At 44.4% G+C, this 26,447-nt stretch overlaps 1 protein-coding gene across 2 annotated transcripts in view; it reads left to right on the forward strand.

The window, feature by feature from the left end:
- Arfgef3 (ARFGEF family member 3) overlaps positions 1-26,447 on the forward strand; it is a 161,229-nt gene that overhangs the window by 13,111 nt on the left and 121,671 nt on the right. The window lies entirely within an intron of this gene.

Genomic DNA, 26,447 nt, shown 5'->3' on the forward strand with positions numbered 1-26,447 from the left:
CTTTTGCACATACATGTAGAACATACAAACGAATTGACACTTTTCTTACAACTTAGTTTTCTGCTTGTTTTTTACTTCCTACTATATGGAATGTTTCCTAAACCAATGTTTCCTTCAAATTAAAATACTGCATTTTTAATCACACAGCTGTAACTTAATTTATTTAGCAGTTTTTCTATTATGAAAACACTTGACTATTTCTGGGTTTCCCTGTGATACTATGAGAAATACTGAACTTACAATCATTTGTAGAGTGTGTTTTCTACATTGTCATGTCACAGTGATTTACTAGGAATTTCCATTAAGTAGATAGAACAAGAATTATGCTTCTGTCTTTAAAGCAATGCATTACTTCTGCTATCGTATCTGCTCCAGACTGACATGTTGTAGGGACTCCCATGTTAATTGAAGTTGTATAAAATTTGCAAATAGACAGAATGACAGCAACACACATGACTAGCAGAGAGCTGTCCCAGAAGGCCTTGTAAGAACTACAAAGACATGCTAGTTCGGAGAGGTCTTCTCCTGCTTCACAACCCCCGTGTGGACCCTTTCTGGAAACTGATTTGCTCAATACTGACTTTGCCACACTAGCTTTTCCATCTCACCTTTCATGGCCACTCTCCTACTTGACAAAGGAAAAGGGCAAAGCTGTTGCCATCCTGGGTCTGCTCTGGTGGATTGGGAAGCCATCATCCCAACACAAAGAACTGTGACGATACCAGGTCCTTCGGTACAGGAAATGATGATAAGAACAGGAAACATTGCACAACTTGAGTAATTTGACGTCATGGTTTTCAGCAAACTTGAAGGAGACCTAATCCAGCTATAAGATGATAGATGAAAATATCTTTTGCTAAGTCCCCTTCATTTCATGTAGACATAAACAGGCAAGGTTTCTTATTGTTTCATCTACTAAATAACACAGACATAGAATTGATGCTAAGCCAGGCTTTATCATAAACAGTAGGTAAATACCCATCCATAGATAAATGGACTCATTGAAGGAATCAACAAATCCTATCCGTTTCGTTAGAAATGTATTTCCAATGAAACTGCTCTTTCCCTGTTAACATATTAGCATTCTTATAAATAATTGTTAATGTTCTTTGGATCAATTGTGTGCATTAGTAATGATAGCTCAAAGTGAAAGGAAATCGAACACTTTTAAGCTCTGCAGTCCCAGGACGTTTTTAAAAACATCATTTTATGTATACTTTGTTACAAAAAGCATAATATGGAGATTCATAAAAGCCTTTCAAGCATTAAGTCATATTATATTTAGAAAAAAATTCTGCAGGGGGGGGGGAGTAGATAGAAATGAGAGTTCAAGGAGAGAAAGAGAACAATGCAGTTTTTCTTATTGTTAAAGCTGGGTTTGTTCTCGTGTTTTTGGTGGATTAAAGTAGTTTTCAGGTTGCTGTGGTTCTTAATTAGAGTTCACTAGATACATTTAAAAGATATGTCTTAAATGGAATTTTAAATAATTCCAAAATGCAGCAACTATCATCGCCTTTGTGATTAAAATTATATTGGAAAAAATCTCAAATTTAAAATATGTGAAAACAGAATCTTAAATTTTTCTTAATGATATAAGCAAAAAATAAAAATTAAAAATTAAAAAATCATCTTGACCACTCTTCAGCAGGTTTTTTTTTTTTTCCCAAACCAAAGTATTACTTAATGTGAAAATGAGGCTTCTGGGGGTCTGGGTCTGTGATGGGGGTTCAGCCTCCTGGGCAGGGATGGCGGATAACAATGGTGTAGAGTAGAGGTCTAGTCCGCTCTGTCCACAGGCGGCTGGCAGCCCCCTGAGGTGCCTCAGCGGATAAGGACACTTGCCTGAGGGCCTGAGTTGGATCTTAAGGATCCACATGTGGAAGGAGAGGGCCAGCCTTACAAAGATGTCCCTTTACCGTGGTGGCACACGCCTTTAATCCCAGCACTTGGGAGGCAGAGCCAGGCGGATCTTTGTGAGTTCTAGGCCAGCCTGGTCTACAGAGCAAGATCCAGGAAAGGTGCAAAGCTACACAGAGAAACCCTGTCTCGAAAAACCAAAAAAAAAAAAATGTCCCCTTACCTTCATCCATGTATTGTGGCACATACATGTACACACATTCATACACATATGCATACACACACACATACAAACACCACCACAAACACCACCAACAACAACAACCACATAAATAAATTGTAATAAAAATAATAAAAGATAACTGGTATTTTTGTCACATGTTGGGGGGGCCCATGAGTTGGAGACAACATCATTCTGTTGGTGCTAGGGACATGCCCTTGGTCCTCTTTTGGCCAGTGCTGTTTACCTTCATTTCATAGGCAGCTGACCGTCCCCTAGGAGATGTTGACAGAACTTGTAGGACGGGCTCCGGAGGAAGAATTATGGGTTGGCTATGTCTACAGGAGTCCTTACCTAGAACCACCATTATCTAGAATATAATTCAAAGTATTTATCCTGGTGACAGAGAACTGCAACATCATCTTTGTAGACAGCAGAATGTGCATTACTGTATGTTAGGTGCACAGCAAAGTCTGTCCAACGTTGTTTCGTCAGGCACTGAGCTATGTGAGCAGGCCTGTCAGCTAGCTCCTGTCAGGGACTTTCAATTCTAGAAGGAAAGACGAGACAAACACAGCTACCCTTTTCCACAACATGAATTTATCAGTCGTTCTTACTTGTGTAAGGAGGCTTTGGGAGGCCTGTGAGTCATAGCAGTGGGAGCCTCTCAGAGCCTCTTAGAGAACGCAGGAGGAAGCCATAATTAGAGCAAAGAGAAGCTGTGGAATCGATAGCAGCATGAATAACTACACCATGTTGTTATTAGGGACGAGGTACGATGAGATATGACAGAGACTCATCAACTCGGATTCCTTGTTGTGAGTCAGTTCTTTCACGTGGAAATTGATTCATCGGCCAGGCCCTCTGCTCTTCTCTTTTTGCTGTTGTTTTGCTTTTATTGATTGACTGATTGATGGCTGATTTTTGAGGGCAGCATCTCTAAAAACTTGTTTTGGATGGGGTCAGAGGGATTCATTCCGATGCCCAACACTTGGGCTGTGCTATGCTTTGGTCTTCCTTTCTTCACTCTTGCTAAGTAGATGACCATTCCGGTAAATAATTACTAATATGGCTTTGATCATTTGTGCACATTAGTAATGAGAGCACCAATCCGAAGCATGCTGAGCGCTTGAGGGACCTGTGTGGTAGTACCTTCCCCTGCTTAGGCGACTGCCTTTAAAGACTTCTCATACAAGCCTGCATGCAAATGAATATGCACGACTGAAATGTTGGTGAATACATAGTGCATATTTTGCGGGGGGAGCCCCTAGTGGGAGTTAAGGAGCCATCAGGAGACACTGCCTGTGCAGGAAGGTACAATGAACTTGTCCTCTGGACTCACCTTAAATTGGTGAGTGGACAGTCATTTTCGTCCTACTGCCTGCCATTCATTTAGCTTTGCTTTTGACTCTGGAGATGAGCATTCGCGGTCCTGATTTGTCAGGCAGAGCTTGCACTCTCCTACCCTTTGTTCCCTACCTCCATCGCCTTGAACCTCAAGGTCCTACCTGCAGTTTGGGACGATCAAATAGGCCCTATCTATCAATTCAGGTGCGGTTGCAGCGCCCCTTTTCTCCCGAGGCCATCTGTAGTGCAGGCTGTGCTGTAGGTCAGGTGAGGGAGACCAGCTCCCTCTACACTTGAGCAGGGAGAAATGAGGATTATGTAGATAGAAATATAGAGGAGAGAGACAGACAGAAAACACAGGATAGCCTCGGGAGGACCTGGGTCCAAACCCACCAGCCCCTTCTGCCCCTACTAAAGGACTTTTAAAGGAATGCCAAGGGGTGGAGCAAAAGACCTCCCCCCAGCACAGCCAAGTGCAGACCATCCCAGACACCTGGTGACCTTGCACACATGATCAAGCCATCCCCAAATGCGTCCCTGCTGGGTAAAGCAAGCTCAGATCTCACTAGGAAACCTGTGTGGGCTCCCGCAACTAGGACCGCCATTTCCATGTCTTCCTTGTTTTACACACAGTCAGTTCAGGGTGTTTCCCAGCACTGACTTTGTAAAATACTTCTGACCAGGTCAGACTGCCACCCACGGTCAATGATTCCACTGTGGTTCTACTTTTCTGACCCAATGATAAAACAGACCTGAAAGTTTGCATTGAAGTTTGGTTATATCACAGACCAAACTAATGGGAGCTTTAATGGTAGCTTTCAGGCCCAGTGGTAGCCTTACCTAGCAGGGAGCACCAAGCCTAAGCCCCCTTGAGGTGGCACATCTTTCAACAATATTTATCTTTTGGCACATCACTGTGTCACCCTCTTCTGTGTGTCGTAGCCCTTGGGGGAGGCTTGGTTATTCAGATGCCCAAGTCTGTCTTACCTGAAATTTGCAGTTTAGCATTTCTCTTCTCCGTCTGTTGAAAAAGGGCAGGACCTCATCCCTGAAACATGGGCCTTTCAATGGCATTGTTATTTGTTATTTGTAATGGTTGCTTCTCCCAGATGGGTCTCAACTTGCCAGCCCATTCCCCGGGGATGTTCTTGTCAGAGGGATTTTCCCAGTGTTCTCTGCCCCTCAGTGTCCTGTCTCCCCACCTGCCCAGCCCTCTCTTCTCTCCAATGGATTATAGACCCCATATTCGGGTAGCAGTGAATTTGGACACCCTAGCTGGCGTGGCTCTGTGTGAATCCATATGAAAGGGGCTTTTCCCTTCATATCTAAATAAACTCAGACACCTCGGGTCTCCACTGCGTTGGTAGACCTGCTTGGCTTTCAGATTTACAATCTCATCTTGCCTGCCCTATTTCCACAGTGAGTCTCTTATCTGAGATCAGGACTGAAGTGAGACCAAGATATACAGTTAGATCCTGTCTTTAAAGGATTTGTCGTTTGTTTCATATTTGAGGGTTAATGTTGATTTCTAAATGGGATATTAAACTTTATCTTCCTGAGGTGTTAGTGTTCCCTTAGATGGTGTGCCTAAGGCTATGTCAAGGGTTCACTCGCCCAGGTCTGGTCCTGCCTTCACACTGCCAGGAAGATCCCACAGCTACTGTGTGTCCACTTTCCGGTCAACCCTCTGCAGCCATGTTTAGTGAAATGCCCCTCCTCTTGTAGAGTTTACTAGCACTGACCAGTCACTACCCCGTTTATATCCCAGAGCCACTCCTAAGCTGCAATAGAGCATACCTGCCATAGATGATGAGTATTTTATATACCAAAGCTGAGACCTGAACAACTGGTCAAGAAGTGCTCGGTTTATAACCCAATGTTTCTGCTTTGTACGGGGCTCTGAAGTAGTGGGACATATTCAGGTTGTCCTCTTCATCACAATCATCTCCTGTATGTTGTCCACAGCCTTTCTTCCTTATTTTGTTGGCCTTGAACATGGCCGAGGTCCTTTCTCATCCTGGCATGTAGACATGGCCCTGCTCCTCGAGTCTCATCATGTTTTGGTGTAATTCTGCCATGGAACTTATCTGCCACATCAGAAGTTATTGAGGGATCAGTGACCAGTTCCTATGCTCAAGCATTCATTTATGTCCCCCAGCTCAGTGCCTAATAGACCTTTTGGGGATGAGAACAGCCTCTCCAAAGTGTCTCATAATTCATCCCAGGGACTGTGCGTCTCATTTCCTAGATTCTTAGAAAATACAGTTTTTGGGAAAATCGCCAATAGAATTGAACCTCAGCTCTGGCAGTAGACCTTTTAATAGCTTACTGACTGAGGAAATCTCATACTCAACTCATTGGCCCCAGCTAGTGTAGACTTAGACCTTTCGCCTTCTACTTGATCAAAGCCCTGCTTGATGGGATGGGTCTTGGTATTAGATCATTGGTCCGGTGAGAGAGGTATTTGTCAGGACGCTGGTCCTTATCACATGCCAAAGGATGCTGAATACACAAAGGCTTCCATTCTCAGTAGATGCCGAAGAGAAATTCTTGGCCCACGAAGTCTTTTCCTTTAGATTGTATTGGATTATAAACCAAACACGTCTAGACCATTCGTTCTGGCCACAGCAGCTTTGGTACATGAAACACAGGGCACCTATGGCAGGTATGTCTTAATTTATCTCGTGAGTGGCTCTTGGATAGAAGAGGGGTGAGGACTCAGAAGTGCCTGGCCCAACTCCCAACGTGAATTCCATGTGTAGCGTTCCTGATGTGAAACAGAACAAAGGACCTTGGCTCCTAACAAAACGCAAGAGTGTCCTTCCCTTATAGCCAAGGTACTTATACTGGTCTGGCTGTGATAAGACTGGGAATCCTCGAGCTGGCTTGTTCAAAGGCAGCCGCTGGCAGCAGACCTCCGGTCAGTACTGCCCCGGGAGCAACGGCAGCCATCTCGCCGATGTTACTACCTCAGCTGCCATTTTGCTCTCCTTCTCCATGATTCTTTGAAGCCAACATCAGCTTAATTACTTTCTCTTGCCAGTTTTACTCTATAGACTTTATTACGATATGTCCTTGTGTATCTCCCACCCGACTTCTTCCTCCAGCCTTCTGCTTTAATGTGGCTGCCTCTCCCAGACTCGTCTTGCAGCTAACATGCCCAGACATACATTCCTCCTTATCTTGACTTAGGGACTGCCTGGCCTTTCCCACAGGTGAAAGAAAGTGTATTCGTCAGCACCTGTGCTTGGAAAGGAGCATCCATCCCAGCTCTCCATGCTTGGTATTGTTTTCTTTTCATGGCTTTTTTGCTGTGTTGACCTATTTCATTTTAGTTCTGTGCTTTGAGCCCCAGTGTCACGGCTGCATGATGCATGATACTTTTTGTTTTGTTTTTAGTTGTGACTGAGAACACCTCTCTGCATCAGCTGGGAAGGACCATGACTTAGCGTGTCAGCAGAGATGTCTGCAGCTGCCTTGGGGGGGCAGTTTCGGTCTTATCAGTGGAGTTCCTGCCTTTTTTTCTCCCTTCTTTTTCTTTCTTATCTTTGTGGATGTGTGAAAGTCAGAGGGCAGCCTCGGGTGTTGGTTCCCATCTTGCACCTTGTTTGAGACGAGGTCTCTTGTTTTGCTGCTGAGTAAGACAAAGTAGCTGGTCCCTAAGTTCCTGGAGATTCTTATCCTCACCTTGCTGTACAAGTACTGACATTCTAGATAAGGGAAAGCACTTCTGGCTGGCTCAGTGGATCTGGACTCAGGGTAACAGTCACGCTTCCACAGCAAAGTGCTTTACCCACTGAGCAGCCTTCCCAGCCCCTAGTCCCTGCCTGTCTTATATAGTGAAGAGGCACCCATAGACTCTGTCACCTCCCACTGTGGAGCAGAGGAAGCGAGGGATGCTGGGTAGGATCCCAGGCCAGCCCATCAGCTGGGCTAGCTGGAGAGTAAACAGTAGCATACAGCAGGGCAGGTGCTTCCTCGAGACTCCTGCCTTGGTCCAGGTCCAGGTGGATTGCAGGCGCTTCTGGGTAGAAGCTCATTGCTGTGATGTCTCATGCTTACTTACCCCTTCCTTTCCTTCCTGCCACAGCTGACTTCTCTTTGAAGAGTCACACAGATGTAAATGCGTTTGAGCTTTACTGAGCCAAGCTCTGTTGAATTTTGCTAGCTTTTTACCAGGAAGGGAAAAAAAATACTTAATAGGAACTTTAAAAATTATTGGTTATTCTAAGCCTAACTGGTTTTCTGTTTGGGGAGAATTCTTGATCTTAGACCAAAAGGGAACCTGGGGAGACATTATCAGCCTTGCTGGGGCACAGTGGGAAGCTTTTCTATAAAGTCTTGTTATGAAAAAAGTCTAGCACCCCCAAAGCAGTTCATGTTAAATAGGTGAGTAAAATGGTGTCTCAGTGTTGTGTACAAAAGACTTCCGTCCAAGACAAAGCTCCATGCATGCAGAGTGGTTTTAGCCATGCTGGCACTGAAACCTGTCTCATAAACCAGATCTGGCAGCTTCTTTGTCTTTCCCACTGCATTGGAAGATGGGGTATCCCTGTCACCTTTGACTTAGTGTATGTGACGACTCCAGACCACTTTCTAACGTATAGTCAGCTTCTTCCCTGCACGACTGTCAGAGGCACACTGGTCCACATGGTTTTTGTATTCTGTTCCCTTTGATAAGCAAAACTGCAATTAGCCTCACGTGTCAGCTGCTGGCTCATGGCCCAGCCTAAAAACCACTCTTTAAAGTGATGCGGTCTTCACTTGTAGAAGCCATAATGTAGTGAAGATATGCAGCCTCCATCCAAGCTACGATGGAGGAATTGTCAGCCTTGGTCCAATTCTTCCGTGTGTGTTTTCCATAACTGATTATGTGGGCAATTTTAGAGCAGCATCCTTGCTTTAATTTCAAAGTGTGCCTCTGAGGAATTGTTTCTGTCTGTAGAAGTGGGTTCTAAGGGATGCGTGTGACAGCGAACCCATCAGTTCCATGTTGTCAGTGGCTCAGGGCCTATTTGTATCTCTCCTCTTCACTCTTTCGGGCACAGTGTCTTTTGCAGACACTTGTTACAAAGACTAGAATTATGCTTTGTTTCCTGGGAAATTTTTATTTAATATTTTATGTCTTGCCTTATGTTTTTATTTCACTGACTATTTAGATAAAGGTGAATTTTTTTTTTTTTTTTTTTTTTTTTTTTTTGAGACAGGGTTTCTCTGTGTAGCTTTGCGCCTTTCCTGGAACTCGCTTTGGAGACCAGGCTGGTCTCGAACTCACAGAGATCCACCTGCCTCTGCCTCCCGAGTGCTGGGATTAAAGGCGTGCACCACCACCGCCTGGCGATATAGGTGAAATGTATCTGTATCAGTCTGGGTGTCTCGGTGTTATCGTGTAGCTACACAAAGCCTTGACGTCTTTTTCAGGGTGAGTTCAGTGCATTTCATACCAATCTCACTTTGCCTATTTTGGAGGCTGAGGCTGTATTAATATGGCGCTTCTTAATATGCTCAGGAGCCACACTTCCCCATCTAAGTTTGGGGCATCTTAGAACACAAGCTCCCAAATTTCAAATCTAGTTATGGTTTAGGGACCCTTTGACGTACTATGAATGCTGGTCTCACTGGCCCCATGAGGCAGTCCATACTCTATAGCTTGGTGAGCCGTGGAGCTGAGTTGGTGAAGGATGCTCCTGAGCCAGCCAAGGGAGACCCAGGACAACTGGATGCCAAAGGTTCCCTTGTTAAGCCATTGCAAGGTAATACTTCTTCCATGGTTTAACATGCAGGTCTGTCTGTCTATCTATCCTCTCCCCCACCCTCCCTCTCTCTAATTATGGGAAGAACTAAGATCCAGAGAACTTAATTTCATATGGAAAATTATTTGATGAAGCACCATCTCTGAAACTTTTTTCTGGAAAATGTGCTATTTTGCCACCACTAATGAGCACAATATAATGTTCTGATGTGGGGATGTGCATTTGCACACCTTGCATCAAGACAAATTTCAGAGCAATTTCCAAAGAGCCACAGCTTTGAATGAGTGTCCTGTATTCAGACCAGGAGGCAAGTCATAAATTATTAGTGTGATCATGATTAGTATGTATGCATGGCTTTGCCAGGAAATGACCTAAATTGACTTTTCCTCTTTGGAAGGCAGAGGAAACCCCAAAGATAAAAGAGACTCTGGTCTGGAATTGATGTGAATACCCACCGGGAAAGCCTGAGTAATTATGTAATTAAATAAGTAACTCTAACTTCTCCCCGTTCCTGCTGCCTTGACCCTGGAAGAGTTTATGGCAGCAATTCTTAGGGCCCCTTCAGTCGGGTGAAGATGAGTGAACCTGCAGACTTACTGATAGAAAACCTAATGTAGGCTAATTTTGTGCCATGGCTGAAGAAATGTGCCCAGGATATATTATATTCTGAGTTGGAGCAAACCTAGTTTTTCAATCAAATGAAATCCAGAGGAAATCATTATGCTTAAAAGATTTTTTTCCCTTTCTGAAACTATAACTTCTCTGTTGCTTGCTTTCTGTTGTAAACCCCATTTTGTTTCTTTCTGTGTTTACCAGCTGAGAGAAAACTTTTCAAACACAAAAGGGGTTTTGTATGCAGATCCTAGAGGCAGCTGGCTGGGCAGGGAGATGGGGGAGAGGAGCCATAAAGCTGTATGCAGTGTACACTGTTATCCCAGAGGTGCAGAGAAATGGGAAGAGCAGAGTGTGGGGTCTGAGGACAGGGGCTCCCATCACTAAGCACGGGAGAAGGCTGACAGGTTTAGAGCTGACATTTTTCAGTTAAACCCTAAAAGAAAGCTAGCTATGGGGAACTGTTGGGGAATAGTAGTTTCAGGTGTGTTACTTTTGTTTGTGCTGCATTTGTTTAACTCTGTGAAGCTGTGTTACTTTGCATATCTAAGACACCTGATGGTCTAATAAAGAGCTGAACGGCCAATAGCAAGGCAGGAAAAAGGATAGGTGAGGCTGGCAGGCAGAGAGGATAAATAGAAGGAGAAATCTGGGAGGAGCAAGAGGAAGAGAGATGGACGAGTGATAAAAAGAAGTAGCCAGAGAAGGAGGAGGACTCCAGCGGCCAGCCACCCAGCTACACAGCAAGCCATGGAGTAAGAGTAAGATTTATAGAAGAGGACAGGGAAAGCCCAGAAAGATGGGACAATTTTAAGTTGAGGAAAAACTGTCAAGAAACAAGCCAAGCTAAGCCCAGGCATATATGAGTAATAATAAGCCTCCATGTGTGATTTATTTGGGATCTGGGTGGTGGGCCCCTCAAAAGAGCAAAAATAACCAACAACAGGAAACAAGGCTAGTTACATGACAAAGCTGGAAATGTAGATGGAAGCCTTGGAGGGTTTCAGACAGTGAAAATATAGATGTAGTTTGAAGTCAACAGGATGTCTGATTAAGGAAACTCAGTGTTGGTTTCTGGTGTGCATGCCAGACATTAGTATGGTGGATAACTCGGTCAACTTTTATTTCCAATATTGCCTGTTAGCCCTGTTGATGTCAATCTCTTGGGCTAGGAAAATGGGCTCTGAGTTATGGTGGGAGATCAAATGGACAGGTGGGTACAGGTGTCCTGGGCTTATAATCAGAGTCCAACCAGCAGCATTCTGCATGTTGAGAGCACAGTGAGGAGTGAAACACAAACTTTCCTCTCCAGAAATATGCCCTTTGCTGGGGTGGGGGTAGGGGGGTGACCATACCATGACAATACACCATGTCCTAGATATAAGTCCCCCAAGTATGACCTTGAACATGTAATTTTTTCCACTGATGTTTATAAAACTGAAAGGTAGGCAAATGGCTCTGTCACCAGGATGGGGGCATGCTGTGACAGGCCACAGAGCAACACCAGTCTGTGTAAGAGGAAGGCCTTCATTTTGGACCCCTCTGCCCTCTGTGTCTCCCCCACACAGGGCAGGAAAGCAGCTCCCAACTACAGATCCCCTTCTAAGGATCATCTTGTCCCTGCCACAGACCAATTGAACAGCTTATTCAGGCTTTTGTGTTCAAGATCATCCTGTCCCTGCCACAGACCAATTGAACAGCTTCTTCAGGCTTTTGTGCTCAAGACCTTGTACACTTGAAATGGCTGAGGTCCCAAGGAGATTTTTTTTTCTTATTTATTTTTATTTTATGTGCATTGGTTGTTTGCCTGTTTTGTTGGTAAGTCTGTGTGAGGTGCTGGATCCTGGAGTTACAGTTGTAAGCTGTCATATGGGTACTGGGAATTGAACCCGGGTCCTCTGAAAGAGCAGTCAGTGCTCTTAACCACTCTCCAGCCCCCACCCCCAAAAGGAGCTTTTTGAAGAGCATTGGATTACATCTAGTTATCATATGGGACACTGAAAGAGATATTTAAAAGATTTATTTATTAAAAATAACACTACTAAACCTACTGTGTGTTAGAATCATTTTTTCCAAAGAAAACATTTTTATTCTGAGTGTGCCATCTCTGTAGCTCTGGAAATTGTCCTTTAATATCCCCGTGAACAATGCATTTCTTGTGTTCTATATTTAAAAAGGTAGTACTCCACAGAATGCACAATGTGTGTAGGTGAAGATCACCCCAGCAAACAGGCCTGTGGTATCCTGGAAGTTTGCAGAGGAATCAAATGTTTTCCCATTGAGTTCCAATGTGTGATTTTTACATCAGAAAGCAAGCACACCAGACACAAAGGAGCAGACAAGAATGTGGATTTAAGTAGCATTACTTTCTGTTCCTAAAGGATAAATAGACCTGACTGGGCATTTTGAACCAATGGGACTGAGCTGACAGAACCTGGCACACTTGACCTTGTAGTCTTTTTTTTAATTTTATATAAGAGATTTTCTAGTCGTGTTATATATCAGCCACGGATTCCCCTGTCCTCTCTCCTCCCACCCCTCAGCCTTCCCCCTCCCCCGCAATCCACCCCCCATTCCTACCTCCTCCAAGGCAAGGTTTCCCCTGGGGAGTCAGCAGAGCCTGGTACATTCAGTTAAGGCATGTCCAATCCCCTCCTTCCTGCACCAAGGCTGAGCAAAGTGTCTCAGCATAGGCCCTAGGTGCCAAAAAGCCAGCTCATGCACCAAGGACAGGTCCCGGTCCCAGGTAGTGGGACCTTGCAGTCTTAAATGCTCTTTGGGGTAAACTAAGATGGAGGTCAGCAGTTCTGATGATAGTTACCTGGGAGGACAGTGCATTTCCCCATCCCATAGTACTCCAGCACACTCCTGACAATGGCTCACTTCAAATTTTAACAATGAAAGGCATGTGGTCATAGTCAGTGTCCGCTGTCAACGCCACACAAACCTAGAGTCACCTGGGAAGAGGGAACCCCAGTTGAAGAATTGCATCCATCAGACTGGCCTGTGGCCATGTCTGTGAGATGTTTTCTTGATTGCTAATTGGTGAAAGAAGGCCCAACCTGTTGCAGGCAGTGTTATCCCCGGGCAGGTAGGCATATGCTGCATACGATGGTTGAGTAAGCAAGAGGAAGTAGTCAGCAACCAGCTTTATTCCATAGTCTCTGTGTTGGTTTCTGTCTTGGCTTCCTTCAACAATGAACTGTCATGTTTAAGCCAAACAAACCCTTCCCTTGCCAAGTTGCTTTTGGTCAGTGTTTTATCCTAGCAATGGAAGACGAATGAAAACAATGGGTGATTGTGGGAATTTGTAAATTCTCTGGGTTGTTCATTTCTTATAGAGTGGAAAATATTGCTTGTCTACCCAACATCCAGCCACTCCTATCCCCAACCTCACTGGGGGTAGGAGCAGCTTTATTTTAATCAACCCTATGCATCCCAAGAGGCTACCCCACTGTGTGGTCTGCCACAGCCTGCCCTGCTCCAGAATGCCAGAGGAATGCTATCTTATCCTGAAGATGTTTATTCTCTCTCTGAAATTTACCACTGACGCTCGGTGCTTGGAGAGATCATAACTCCAGTACAGCTATGAGAAGAGCCAACAAGTAGGTAAAGCCAGAATTCCAGGGTGGACTAACAGAAATATGGAAAGACTTGGGTTCATAGCTGCATCATAGAAACATCAGATTTACCTGAACCTGGAGCCACCCTGCCTCTTGTTTCCAGAAGCTTCAGGTCTGGCTTGTCTATGGCTGTAGTTGAAAGCATCAGTGCTGTGGAATATCACTTTATGTAAAGATTTGTTACATTTGTTTATGCTATGGAAGATTACTTTAACCGTGTAAAGGTGTGTTGCATTTCTTTATACTACATTTGTTTAACGATGTGAGGATGTGTGTTTAATTATGCAAAAATGTGTTGCATTTGCTTCACCGTGCCTGCGTAAGGTGCCCTGATTGGCCTAATGAAGAGCTGAACGGCCAATAGCAAGGCAGAGAAAAGATAGGCAGGTCTGGCGGGCAGAGAGAATAAATAGGAGAGGAAAAGAAAGGTAAGAAGAAAGAGAAGAGAGAAGAGAATGAGGGAGACACCCGGGGCCAGAAGCCAGGCAGCCACCAGGCAGCCACAAGAAACAGTGCAAGTAGGGACACACGGAAGGAAAGGAAAGCAAAGCCAAAAGCCACGAGGCAAAAGGGAGATAAAGAGAAACAGGTGGATTTAAGTTAAAAGAGCTGGCCAGTTGGTCTGTTTGTGGGTCCCCTGGCAGTGGGACCAGGACTTATCCCAGGCGCATGAACTGGCTTTTTGGAGCCCATTCCCTATGGAGGGACACCTTGCTCAGCCTTGAGACAGGGGGGAGGGACTTGGTCCTGCCTTGACTTGATGTGCCAGACTATGTTGACTCCCCATGGGAGGCCTTGCCCTCTGTGAGGAGTGGATGTAGGGTAGGGTGTGTGTGGGGGGGAGACAAAGAGGGAAGTGGGAGAAGGGGAGGGAGGGGGATCTGTGTATGTAAAATTTTTTAAAAATTGGAAAAAAAAAAAAAAAACTAGCCAGAAATGAACCTAAGCTAGGCCAAGCACTCAAATCTAGTAAGTCTTTGTGTCATGATTTGAGAGCTGGTTGGTGGCCCAAAAGAAAAAGCCTGCTACTCACTAGACTCAGTCTTCTAGGGGAACCCATAAGACTGGCAGGGATGCATGGGAAGGGATAGCAGTCTTGAATGAGGGGTGTCCAAACCTCTGTTGTAGTCTAAGGCCACCTCAGGAAAACTATGACTATGGCCCACTGTAATACCACAAACTTTTAAAGTATTGTGAGATGTTTTTGCTCTTTTCCAACTCAATTGCATGATTATTAAGCATGAGCTTTGTAGGGGACAGCAAAATGTATCTCTGTGTCACAATAAAAAAAATGTATGTGAGCTCTAGAAACCTACGGCAGCAGGTTGGACACTTTTTGCTTTAATGTGTGACCCAAGAGTAGTAGTAGTTTTTTGTTGGGACTGCCAGCCCACAAATAATGACAATGGAGACTTATTAATTATGAAAGCATGGCCTTAGTTTAGGCTTCTTTCTAATGATCTCTTATAATTTAATTACCCTGTTCCTATTACTCTATGTTCTCCACGTGGCTTGGTTACCTCTCCTCTGTTCCATATGTTTGACTTGTTCCATGTCCTCTTGGCATCTCCCCCACATTTAGATTCATCTGACTTCCTCTCTCTACCTGGAAGTCCCACCTATTCTCTCCTTCCTAGCTATTGGCCATCCAGCGTTTTATCACACCAATCACAGGAAAACATCTTCATATAGTGAACAAATATCTCACAACACCCAAAGCATTATTTATCCAGGGTGTCCCAGGGGAACTAAAAGGTTGAACACCCTTAGATGAATATGGCAGCCAAATATCTTGATGGCCTGATTCCAATTACTTTTTATTTCTTCTATAGGTTAAGGAGTTGGTTCTAGCCAACCAAATGTTTGGTTCCTCTTCTCAAACAGGGAGGAACATTGAACCATCTCTGGCATTCACAAGGTATGGGTCTTAGATAGGGTATGTTGATATTCTGTCCCATGCCTAGGCACGTAGATGAAAACATATACATTTATACATATAAGACAGACTTGTCCCACCTACATGAAGAACCAATTGACTTGTGTTCTCTCCCACTTAAATCTAATATTCACCTCCTTAGAGTCGATCTCTAACACAATATGACTGACCCCTAATTCTGAAGACTGCCAGTTACAACATGTTACTCTTCTCTAGTGGGAATTGTAGTAGTAACTTCACATGTGTTGTGTTGTTAACTTCACAATGGGTATAATTGGTGCCAACGTCTGTATTTCAATGAGAACTCAGAGGCTTGAGTAGGAGAAATCATTGGCTTGAGATATTGCAACTAAAATACAGTGTGATTTCAAGTACAAGTGTGTGACTTGCTGCATTCTGCATTTTCAACATGTATTTGTTGAATGCCAGCCATTTAGATATGTTATAATGGGTATCACTGTTCCTATCTATCGCTTCATCTTTCATCCTTGGGAAATGTATTGAGACAGCATATATGTGAACTTGAAAATACTGGATTTTCCCCTCTAAATAGGCTTTGGCTGAAGTAGTTAAGTTACAAATTCATTCCACTGTAAATGGTAGAAAGCCCAGCCAATAGTGGTCCCAATGAAATGGGGCTTACTTTCCTCATGTGCAAGGCAGTCCACAGGCAGGCTCTCAGCACTGGTGGTGTCCTGATTCCTTGGCTCATCATTTTCTTTCCTTCTTTATACCACAAAACATCTATGGAGGTTCCAGATGGCACACCCATATCCATAAGACAGAAAGTAGGCACAAAGACCAAAGGTGGGAAGACCATTCCCAGCTGAGCAGGCCTGGTTCTTTCCAGAAGGCAAAAGTATTTCCAGAGATGGAGAGAAGTCTGGAAACGTAGGAAGTAGGACTGTTGGGAAGCCCTAGTCCAGTTATTTGTTAGGCTGTCATAATCTACTCACTAAGGGAGAGTCTCTGAGTCATGATGGCCTCACAGCCACCCTTCAGAAAGCAGAGGCACTCATCCCCATTGTACAGTTAGGGCAGCTAAGATTCATAGGGAAGACAAGGCTCTGAGCCGGGACCAGTGACTCAGTGAGGTCACATTTCCATAGGCTCCCATCACTGCGTGTACTTTTGCTTCTGGAGTTGTTTTAATATCTCCTGCTCACTTTATATATTCAGTGAAGAGCCGAAGTCCTATGCCAGGATTGTACTCTGTGTTAACTGGCCAGGACTACATCATGGCTCTCCCAGATTTGGACTGGAGCCCTTTTTAACAGACCCTCACCACTTTCCACAGTGCTCTGGCTCTCCTTGGACCTTCCACCTTAAACACAATCGGGAGACTCCTTGCTCAGACTGCTGGCTTCTGGGTGAATTGTCAAGCTGCTTTAGCAACCCAGCAGGACAGTCTCTGGCTTTGCAGGGACAACCTAGTAATTCCAGCCTGCATCAGGACATTGGGTCCTTCTGTGTCCCTGGGAAGGTAAACACTACCCAGTGTGGTTATGAAGAGTGGCATTGAGTGAGTGCCCCATGGACTTGAGCATGATTGTTTTCCCAGGTCATTTTGATCTTGTTCATCACCAGCAGGATTTCTGATCATTTAGACCCTGCTGGGCCTGCTCTTGTCTTCTGAGAGAGGCCAGAACAGAGAGTGCTTTTGGTGCCTTCCCACAATAGTGGAAAAAACACTGTGGATCAGCTCAGCTTTGCTGGATGTAAACTATGAGTTCAGTTGCCCTGGTAACCGAGCATCTGTGCAGCTGGCTGGAGTGGGGGAATAGGTGGTAGAGTCAATTGCTCTGTTTTTGTCCACTTAGGGATTGCTCTCATTGACATTAGGATAGAAAATGAATGGAGAGTCCATTTACTTTTTACCTTGTAGAAGAAGGAACATCGTTCCTTAAGTAGAGGCGTCCACATAGTAGATTTCACCAGGAGGTATAGCCAATTAATAATTATAAGGTTTAAAATCCTCACCCGGTAAATTTGTATAAGTCAGTTGCATAGATCGATGGGTTTCATTGTGACATTTTCACATATTCACATCTTATGCTTTTACCCCTCCCCGCCCTATGACACTCACAGAAATTTATTGACAGATTCCTCTTCCTGTGGGGTGTCCTTCTTTCTTTGCAGTCCATTGGCCCCCAGGCCATGAGGACAAAAGGAGCAGAATCGGTGAGCAGGGCTCTGCATTGACCCCTGAGCACAACAGAAATAGCCTTCCCAGATGCAGTTTCGGTGCTGCGGCTCGGCTTTCTATCGGAGTAAGGAGATGTATAGGGTGGGAACAGCAGCGGGGAATCACCTAATTCGCATTTGGCAGCACGCTCCAATCATAAAGCTCCTCGTACAATGCCTAGTTATCATAAGTGGCAGCAGAGTGGTAGTGTAAAGCTCCTAGCACAATGTCTAGTTACCACAGGTAGCGTCAGGGGGAGAGCATTTGCAGGAGGCTGTGTCAAAGGTCACACCTAAGGTAAGTCAGGCTCAGGGACAGTCTCCAAATAAGGTCAGGAGAGAGCAGGAAGCCCCCACAGGACTTGCACCAAGTTCAGAGAGAGCTGTCCAGGCATGGTGGACTGCAACATTTAACTAGCAGGGCCTCCCAACGTCTTTCCTCCAAGCAAATGTCTTCACCAGACTTCAGGATCCAAACCCGTTTTCATGGATTTTGTGGGCATCCTTTTGTGAATTTTTGCTAACTCGCCAAGTCCGTGTCTGGACATGGGGCATTCACAGCCACGTCTGATGCATGTGACTGTGTTGTGGTGGACCCTTGTGGTCTCTGGCGTGTCTGGATGGTGAGAATACCAAGATCAATGCAAACTAACAAGCTCTTCCTCCTCTCCACCTGTGATAACGAGTGCCTCAGTTAGGATTTTATGACTGTGAAGAGACACCATGACCCCAGCAGCTCTTATAAAGGAAAGCATTTAATTGGGGCTGGCTTACAGTTCAAAGGTTTAGTCCATTAGCATCATGGCGGGTGGCATGCAGGAAGATATGGCATGGGAGAAGGAGCTGTCTGATCCTCAGGTAGCAGTAAACTGAGCTTCTGAGACCGCAAAGCCTGCCCCCTAGTGATACCCTTCCTCCAACACAGCCACACCTCCTCCAACAAGGCCACACCTCCTCCAACAAGGCCACACCTCCTCCAACAAGGCCACACCTCCTCCAACAAGGCCACACCTCCTCCAACAAGGCCACACCTCCTCCAACAAGGCCACAATTCCTCCAACAAGGCCACACCTCCTCCAACAAGGCCACACCTCCTCCAACAAGGCCACACCTCCTCCAACAAGGCCACACCTCCTCCAACAAGGCCACACCTCCTCCAACAAGGCCACACCTTCCCCAACAAGGCTACACCTACCCCAACAAGGCCACACCTCCTAATTAGTGCCACTACCAATGGGCCTGTTTATTCAAACCTCCACAGTGAGGATCAGAGGCCACCAGTCTTTCTATTTCCATTTTTGTACCCTGACTGGGGTCTGTCAGCAGGAAGCTATCTCAGTCTTCATTTCAGCAGCTGTTGGTCTTTTATTATTTTACCAACAGAACACTAATTACTGCTGCTTTTTTCTTTCTTCCATTATGTTAAAAAAAAAATAAAGTGTAGCCAGGCAGCGGTGGCGCACACCTTTAATCCCAGCACTCGGGAGGCAGAGGCAGGCGGATCTCTGTGAGTTCGAGGCCAGCCTGGTCTACAGAGCAAGATCTAGGACAGGCACCAAAACTACACAGAGAAACCCTGTCTCGAAAAAACAAAAACCAACCAACCAACCAAACAAAGTGTACCGGGGCCTGAGGAGATAGCTCTATCTATAAAATGCTTGCCACACAAGCGTGAAGACCTGAATTCCATCCCTAGTATCCATATAGTAAACTGGACATGGCAGTAATTTCAGCACTGGGAGGCAGAGACACACTGACGCCTGGGGCTTAGCCTATTCAACAGTCTGGAGCCCAGTGACAGACCCTGTCTCAGAAACTAAGATGGATGGCTCCTGAGGAATGAGACCTGTATATGTACACACATGCACGCATACATACTTGTATGTGCCCATGCAAATACAGAATATTGGATAGGTTTGCTTTTCTTCTAGCAGATGTCCAGTGTAGACCAAGTCCTGCAGGCACATAAATGTTGACTATCATTCCGAGTGTAGCAAAGCAGCATATTGCTGGTCCATGCTGGGAACATAGTGCCTTTGAGGTGATTGTGTCTAAGGCAATCCAAAGCAAAAAATCTCCAAATTTTCACACTGAATTTTTAATGAGAAATTTTCATCTTTAAGTCAATTAGTGCTGGATGGGAGTCAGCTGTTTTCTGACAGGACTGCTGCTGACTTTACAGGCCAAAACAGAAGTATAGTGTGTAATGTGTTTACAGCAGGCAGCTAATAAGGAGCCAGACCGGCCTGTTGGGTCTTACCCAGCACCTATCTTTAAAATGCATTTACTATGCGGAATCTACAGGGCTAGCCGAGATTTGGCATCTCCGAGCGTATTTCTGCATAAAGTTACTGTTTATCAGAAAATAAAGTTTTATATCATTGTTCTCTGATGTTTCTTGCCAAAATGAATTATGTGGTGGGGGTAACCCATCTCACAGATAGCTGAAAGAATTTCAATGACCAGAGAAAGGAAGGAGAACTTTTAATAGAGGATAGCAACCATAACTTCAAAATGCTAAAAGATTTCAGTTTGGTCTCTGTTTATTTTAAGTTACTTAGAAATTAACAGAATACACATATAAATGACACTTAAAAAAAAGCAAGGAGGAGGTATTGTTGTTAGAGTGTGGACTAAGGATATTTTTATTATAGAAAGTGAAAAAATTCTAGAAGCCATAATTGACATCCATTGTCATGACACTTGAACTGTGTGGGTTTTATTATCCCACTATATAGATGAGGAGACTGGGGTTAGGACAATGATTTGCCGGAGGCTGATCAAATCTGAACCTACCCCTTGACTACCAATAGCAAAAGCCACATCACTTACAAATAATGACTCGTAACATCTGGTTATTTCCTTCTGAGACTATATAATGAAAACTGGGGTATGTGGTATCTAATCATTTATATTATGGAAAACATTTCCTAATGTTAATGTTCTTTGAGAACCCTTTAAAAGTGATTAAAACTCCATCAAATTAATGTGCCAAAAGAGAGGGAAAAGTCATTTAAATACTGCCCTTATCACAGTTAAGGTCTTAACAAATAGTTAAAAACTGGAATAAAAATACCAAATAGCCCCTCATTTTTAGAGGCAAAGGTTTATTTTTTTTTTCTGTTGTGTTGCTGTGACCATAGTAACCAATAGAACAACTTCATGGGGAATTATGCATTTGGTTCACAGCTGCTCGAGTTTCAGTCCATAGTTGTCCCATGTGCTTTTGCAGAACATCAAGATGAAGAAAGTATGTAGCAGATGACATTTTTCCCCAAGTCCTTATTGAGTACAGAAAGCTCCAATGACCTACTTCCTCCAACTAAGCCCCACCTTCTAAAGTTTCTAGAACCTCCCAGAACAGTACCATTCACTAGGAAACTGAGTTTTCAATACGTAACCCTCTGGGGGAACACTTCACACCTGAATCATAACACAGCTTTTAAGTACAGCGTGCCACTGTGGTATTAACTAGGGCCATTTACTCCCTGGCAGTGGATTTCACAAGAACATCCATTGTTAGTTGATTATATATAAGTCAAGGAGGGTGAATGTGTTTCCCCAATAATAATTTGACCCTTTTCCTGTATAACAAGCCTCCATATTCTATGCATACCCGGAGTTGGGGAGACAGTAACCCCGCCAGGAGGGTCTCTGGGAATGCAAGTAAGTACAAGCAGAAGCATGCAGGAGAGCAGCACTTGTGAGGATAGATGAGTGAGTAAATTAAGAAACCAGTTTTAAAGTGCTGAGCCTATGTTTGATAAGTGGTTGCTAGCCTTGAATGGTGCAATTGATCCTGATCCTGGGGCTGAAGCTTGAGCTCATGTCTTTGGCCTTCCCGTAAGTTCAAACTCTCCTGATACTTAGCTTTTATATCTGAAGCTAAATTTAATGGCTCGATGCTGAAACTTTCATGGCTATAGATAAAAGTCAATGAGAGTGATGGATAGACACTTTCCTATTCTCTGGCCTGCTCGTCTTATGTAGGAGTGTGCTATCCAGACGGAAGCAATCCTTGAGTGCTCTCATCTCATAGTAGGTGGTTTTGGAGACCGTGTAAGATAACTTAACAGAGTATATATGTTCATTATATTGTTAACTCCTAGGAATACCTGTGTCTGTTTTTATATCATGGATGCCTTTGCCTCCCCAGTTAGCACCTGTTCCCCTGAGACTATGTTGCAATGCAAAAGATGAGGACCTTTGGGCCATATAGTCCTTACATTCGAATTTGGACGTCTCTGCTTACCAGCTTTGCCCATGGGTACATGAGCCATGTCGTCATCTGTGACATTGACCTGATAATGTCCATTGTCCAAGCTCTGGTGAGGATGAAATGACATGACACTTAAGAGAAACTTCCTAGGTCACAACTGCCTCTGATGCATAGGCACATTACTTTTCTTCCTTTCCACACCTCCACCTCTGAGCAGGGGCCCAGGTATTCCTGGTTTTTTTTTTTTTCCAGCTTTTGACCCTAGGCTTATACTTTCTGTTGGGGCCTAATATCTTACAGTACATAGTTAAGTCGCTAGGTTACTTTATTAACTTGCTCTGAGCCTATTGACTCACTGATAACAGAAATAATTACCTATCAATCTGCATAGTGGTTTAAATAGTATAGTTAAGAGATAAGGTATACCAAGCCAACTGTCTGCACAAAGTGGGCTCTCAGTGAGTTAGAGTACTAGCACTAAATGGGCATGGCTTAAAAGGACAGCCTTCTAGGCATCTTCCTGTCGATCACAGACTCCTCTTCTGGGCATCTTCCTGACCATCACAGACTCCTCTTCCGGGCATCTTCCTGTCGATCACAGACTCCTCTTCTAGGCATCTTCCTGACCATCACAGACTCTTCTTCCAGGAATCTTTCTGACCATCACAGACTCCTCTTCTGAGAATCTTTGATGATCACAGACTCCTCTTCCAGGCATCTTCCTGATGATCACACACTCCTCTAGACTTCTTTATTAGTTTCCTGTTTTTGTTCACTCTCTTTCTGGAGAGATTGCTCAGAGCCCCGTTCTTTTATTATTCTATACCTTCTTCTTTTCCTTAGAATTTTCACCCAAGACTTCAGCTACCACTCCTAGACAGATAATTCTAAGGTTTTCCTGAGTTCCATACTAGTTTACTTATCAACAGATGGATGCCCCCAAAGAGCCCCTTGAACTCAGTTTGCAGTGATGCAGTTCCTATACTTCCCATGTAATTCTCTAAACTGTTCCTACAGGAGATCCACTCTGCCCCAGTCTGCCATCTGTGGGTCCCGTTTCCTCCTTCCCGTTCTTCAGGCAAGCACTGAACACATCATATGTTCAATGTGGGCCCATAGAGGAGAGTCGAGTCCTTCCTTGTGCTTTCTAAGGGTCACCACAAGAAGACTATAATAACAAGACAACTACAACATTGGAAAAACAGTCCCATGAGACCATTTGTGGGGCATGTTCATTGTGTTACTATTATCATTACTACCCTAAGATATGAGTGACATGAGGCCGGCCATGAGGTCACATGGCAGTGGCTCCGTTCTTGATTTCTTCAGAGCCAACCAAATGTCCCCCCAAAATTTTCCTTTCATATTCTCAGGACCCGAGACCTCAGACCGCATACACCTCTTCCAGAAACTGCATTTGGGCTTCGGATCCAGCTGTCTTTCAGAGAGCATGTGGCACCATAGGTGTTTGTGCCCCTAGGCATGAGAGCTGTGCATGAGCAACCATTTGTAGGGGTTGCGGCCTGAAGTGTCCGCTTCTGCAGCCATGAGACCTCACGAGGGACAGGGCAGATCAAAGAGTAGGAAGATAAATGGGTGAGTTACAGGATTTGAGGAGTACTGTGAACATTAGGATGTCCTTGGGCAGTCAGTTAAGATTCTGACTAATATAACTGTTTCATCGTTCCAGCACTTCTCCTGTCATATTAGTTACATATTTTCATATTAGTATTACATATTAGTCATATTAGTTACATATTTTCTATTTCATGTATGCTAAGTATTTGTGTGGGTACGTGTATGTGCATGTGCTAGAGAGAAAGAGACATAGAGAAAAAGAATGAGAGAGTGCATATATGGAGGCCACAGGCATATATGGTGGTACCTTCCTTGCTTGCTCTCCATCTTATTTTTTGAGAGGGGACATGTCACGGAACTGAGAGCTTGCCAACTTGGCTAGGCTAACTGACCAATGATCTGGGGATCCCCCCCCCCCGTCTGTGTCTCCCTTGCTCCAGCACTGAAGTTACAGATGCATGCCACCGCACATGGCTTTTCCATGGATATTGGGGACCAGAACTCATGTCCTCGGGCTGGCAGAACAGATACTTTACTGACTAAGCCGTCTCTCTCTAGCCCTCAGTTCCATATTTTAGACGGAAAAAAATAAAGGCTTGAATAGGTGAGAGTTTGAATGTGACCCTTACCCAGACTGCTTTTGTTCTAACTTTCCTCATCATAGTCTGTTTCCATTCACTGCCTTGCAGCCGGAGCTCCGTTTTGTAGACAGTGTCTGAGATCGTATCTTCCCCTTGACCCAAGTTCTCCCATTAGCTCCTCATTTTCATCTGGCCCACAGCCAGTCTCCCTGACATGCCGTTGTGAGACCCCGTAAGCCCTGGCTCACATCCACTTTGTCACACTCTGTTCTCACCAACCTCCCCATCTGGTCACAGTGGGACATTAACTTATGCATGAATCCACTCTCTACCTTTCTGTCTTTCCCCTCTTCGTCCCTTGGCTGGCCAAGGCTCGTTCTGTCCCTTCCATTTCAAGGACAAGTAAATGTTACCACATCTGTAAAGATGCTTGCGTTTCTTTTTCGGGATTGGTTCTACTTTAGTGACTATAAAATACAAGTCCCTACTGCCTTGACCTTGTGTTTACATGTTTTCAGTAGTCTGTCACCTCCCGGGTTGTATGTTATATACCTAACATTCCATGTACTGCCTGGATATATAGTAGGCTAAATCAATGTTTATTAAAGACTTTGTCTTTATTATTAAAAATCTTATTTCTCAAACATAGATTATTAGTTAAGAATACCAACTTTAATTCAGTTATGTTGGTCTAGTAATAGACTGGTTTTAGGAAGCACTTTGATATTATAACTAATATTATATATTAGAACTGTCTCCTGAGGTTTTTGAAATTTTTACTGTTACTATTGTGTATGTTTGTGTGTAGACGTGCATGCTCTGTCTGTGTGTGTGTACAAGTATGCACATGTGTAGATATGCCAGAGGCTGATATTATTGATATTATTGATATTGTCTAACTTAATCACTTCCTTATTTTTTGAGATTGCATATCTCACTGCACCTGGAACTCACCTGTCAGCAGACTCCCAGGGACTCTCCTGTCCCTGCCTCCCCAGTGCTGGGAATTCAAGCACACATTATTGTTCCTGGCTTTTTACATGGATGCTGGGGATCTGGACTCAGATGTTTGTGTTTTCACAGCAAGGACCTTATGAACTGAGCCATCTTCCAGCCACCTGTCTCCGCCCCCCTTAAATAGAACTGGGGCGGAACCCAGGGTCTTTCACGTGCCCAACAGGTGTCTACCACTGAACTCCACGCTATCCTCATTTTGCTTTGAGACAAAGCCTCTTCCAAGTTGCCCAGGCTGGTCTTAAACTCACTTTGTCGACCAGGCAGGCCTTGAACTTGCACACTTCATGCCTCCAGCTACCAAGTAGCTAGCATTATAGGCTTGTACCGCTCGGTCAACTTCCTCTTCCGTTTTATCATTTCTCTTGAAGAGGCTGAGGGCATGTAAATCGGGAGCACTACCTTACAAGTACTAGAAATTTCTATTTAACAGAAGCCTTGCTTCATGTTTAGCCTTCCATTTTGGTGTCAGGACATTTACTTTGTAAAAAGTTCTAATAAACGTATATGTATATTATTGTGAGCTGTGATAGGCTAGTGTGTCATGAATAGGACCCCAAATCAGTGTTTCTCCAAGGTGATTTGTTTTCTTATGTTTTTGAGTTACCTGTCCTTGGTTATATAGACTTTTCTGAAAGATGTTTATGCCATAGAGTTGCCATTTTTTTTCAAATAATAGCTACATATTTAAATAAGGTTATCAGCATATAAAAAGGATGCTCATGCTATTGCTAGTCCATTTTCTCTGCTTGCCTAAGATTTGTTTATTGCAGCTACATGTCTCTCCTGTGGTTTGCTTCGGCTTGCTACTCCATGGCAGAGGGAGGCTGTCCTCCTGCGGGAGTCTGGGCAGAGCCCTGACTCTTCCTTGCCAGCTGGAGCGTTTTCATCATGAAAAAAAGTCATTAACTAACAAAATGCATGTGAATGCCATGAACCAGGGAGGGCAGAATAATTTCCGCAGGCATGTGGCATGCTGTTAGCATTGTCATGGGAAGCCTGTGTGCTTGTTTTTAGGGAGATGTATTCTAGAAGGGAACACGGTTATATTAGATGCAGTTATTTTACCTTAGAGCTTGGACAAACAGCTGGATTTAAGGTTCATGAGTGAGCCTAGCTTGAGTCAAGAAGGCATTCAGGAGAAGACAGAATTCAGTAAGCCCTCAAAAAGTGATTTTTTTTTTTTTTTTAAGAGGAAAGAAAGAGGAAGCTGGTCCAGGGCTCCAGCCCAGCTTTTGATAAAGTGAGCAGAGTGTGATGATAGGAGAGATGAAGGGAGCCCACCAGAAGTGCAGGGGGGAGGGGGGTGGGGGGGGAGAGGGGTGGGGGGCAGGGCTTAGACTGAGCCCAGACTGCAAATGCACATGGTGTTCAGGGATCCAGGACAAAGCAATGAAGGGAAGGTGCTGAGAGTGTGTTCACAGGTTCAGGGAAGGGCCGACGTCACTGCCCCCTGTTCTCAAGCAGTAAGCAGCCCTCCAGATCTATGGGTTCTCCATCTGTTGACCCAGCCAACTTGGAAT

The sequence above is a fragment of the Peromyscus maniculatus genome, chromosome 16 (assembly GCF_049852395.1).
Source record: "Peromyscus maniculatus bairdii isolate BWxNUB_F1_BW_parent chromosome 16, HU_Pman_BW_mat_3.1, whole genome shotgun sequence".
Lineage (NCBI taxonomy): Eukaryota > Metazoa > Chordata > Mammalia > Rodentia > Cricetidae > Peromyscus > Peromyscus maniculatus.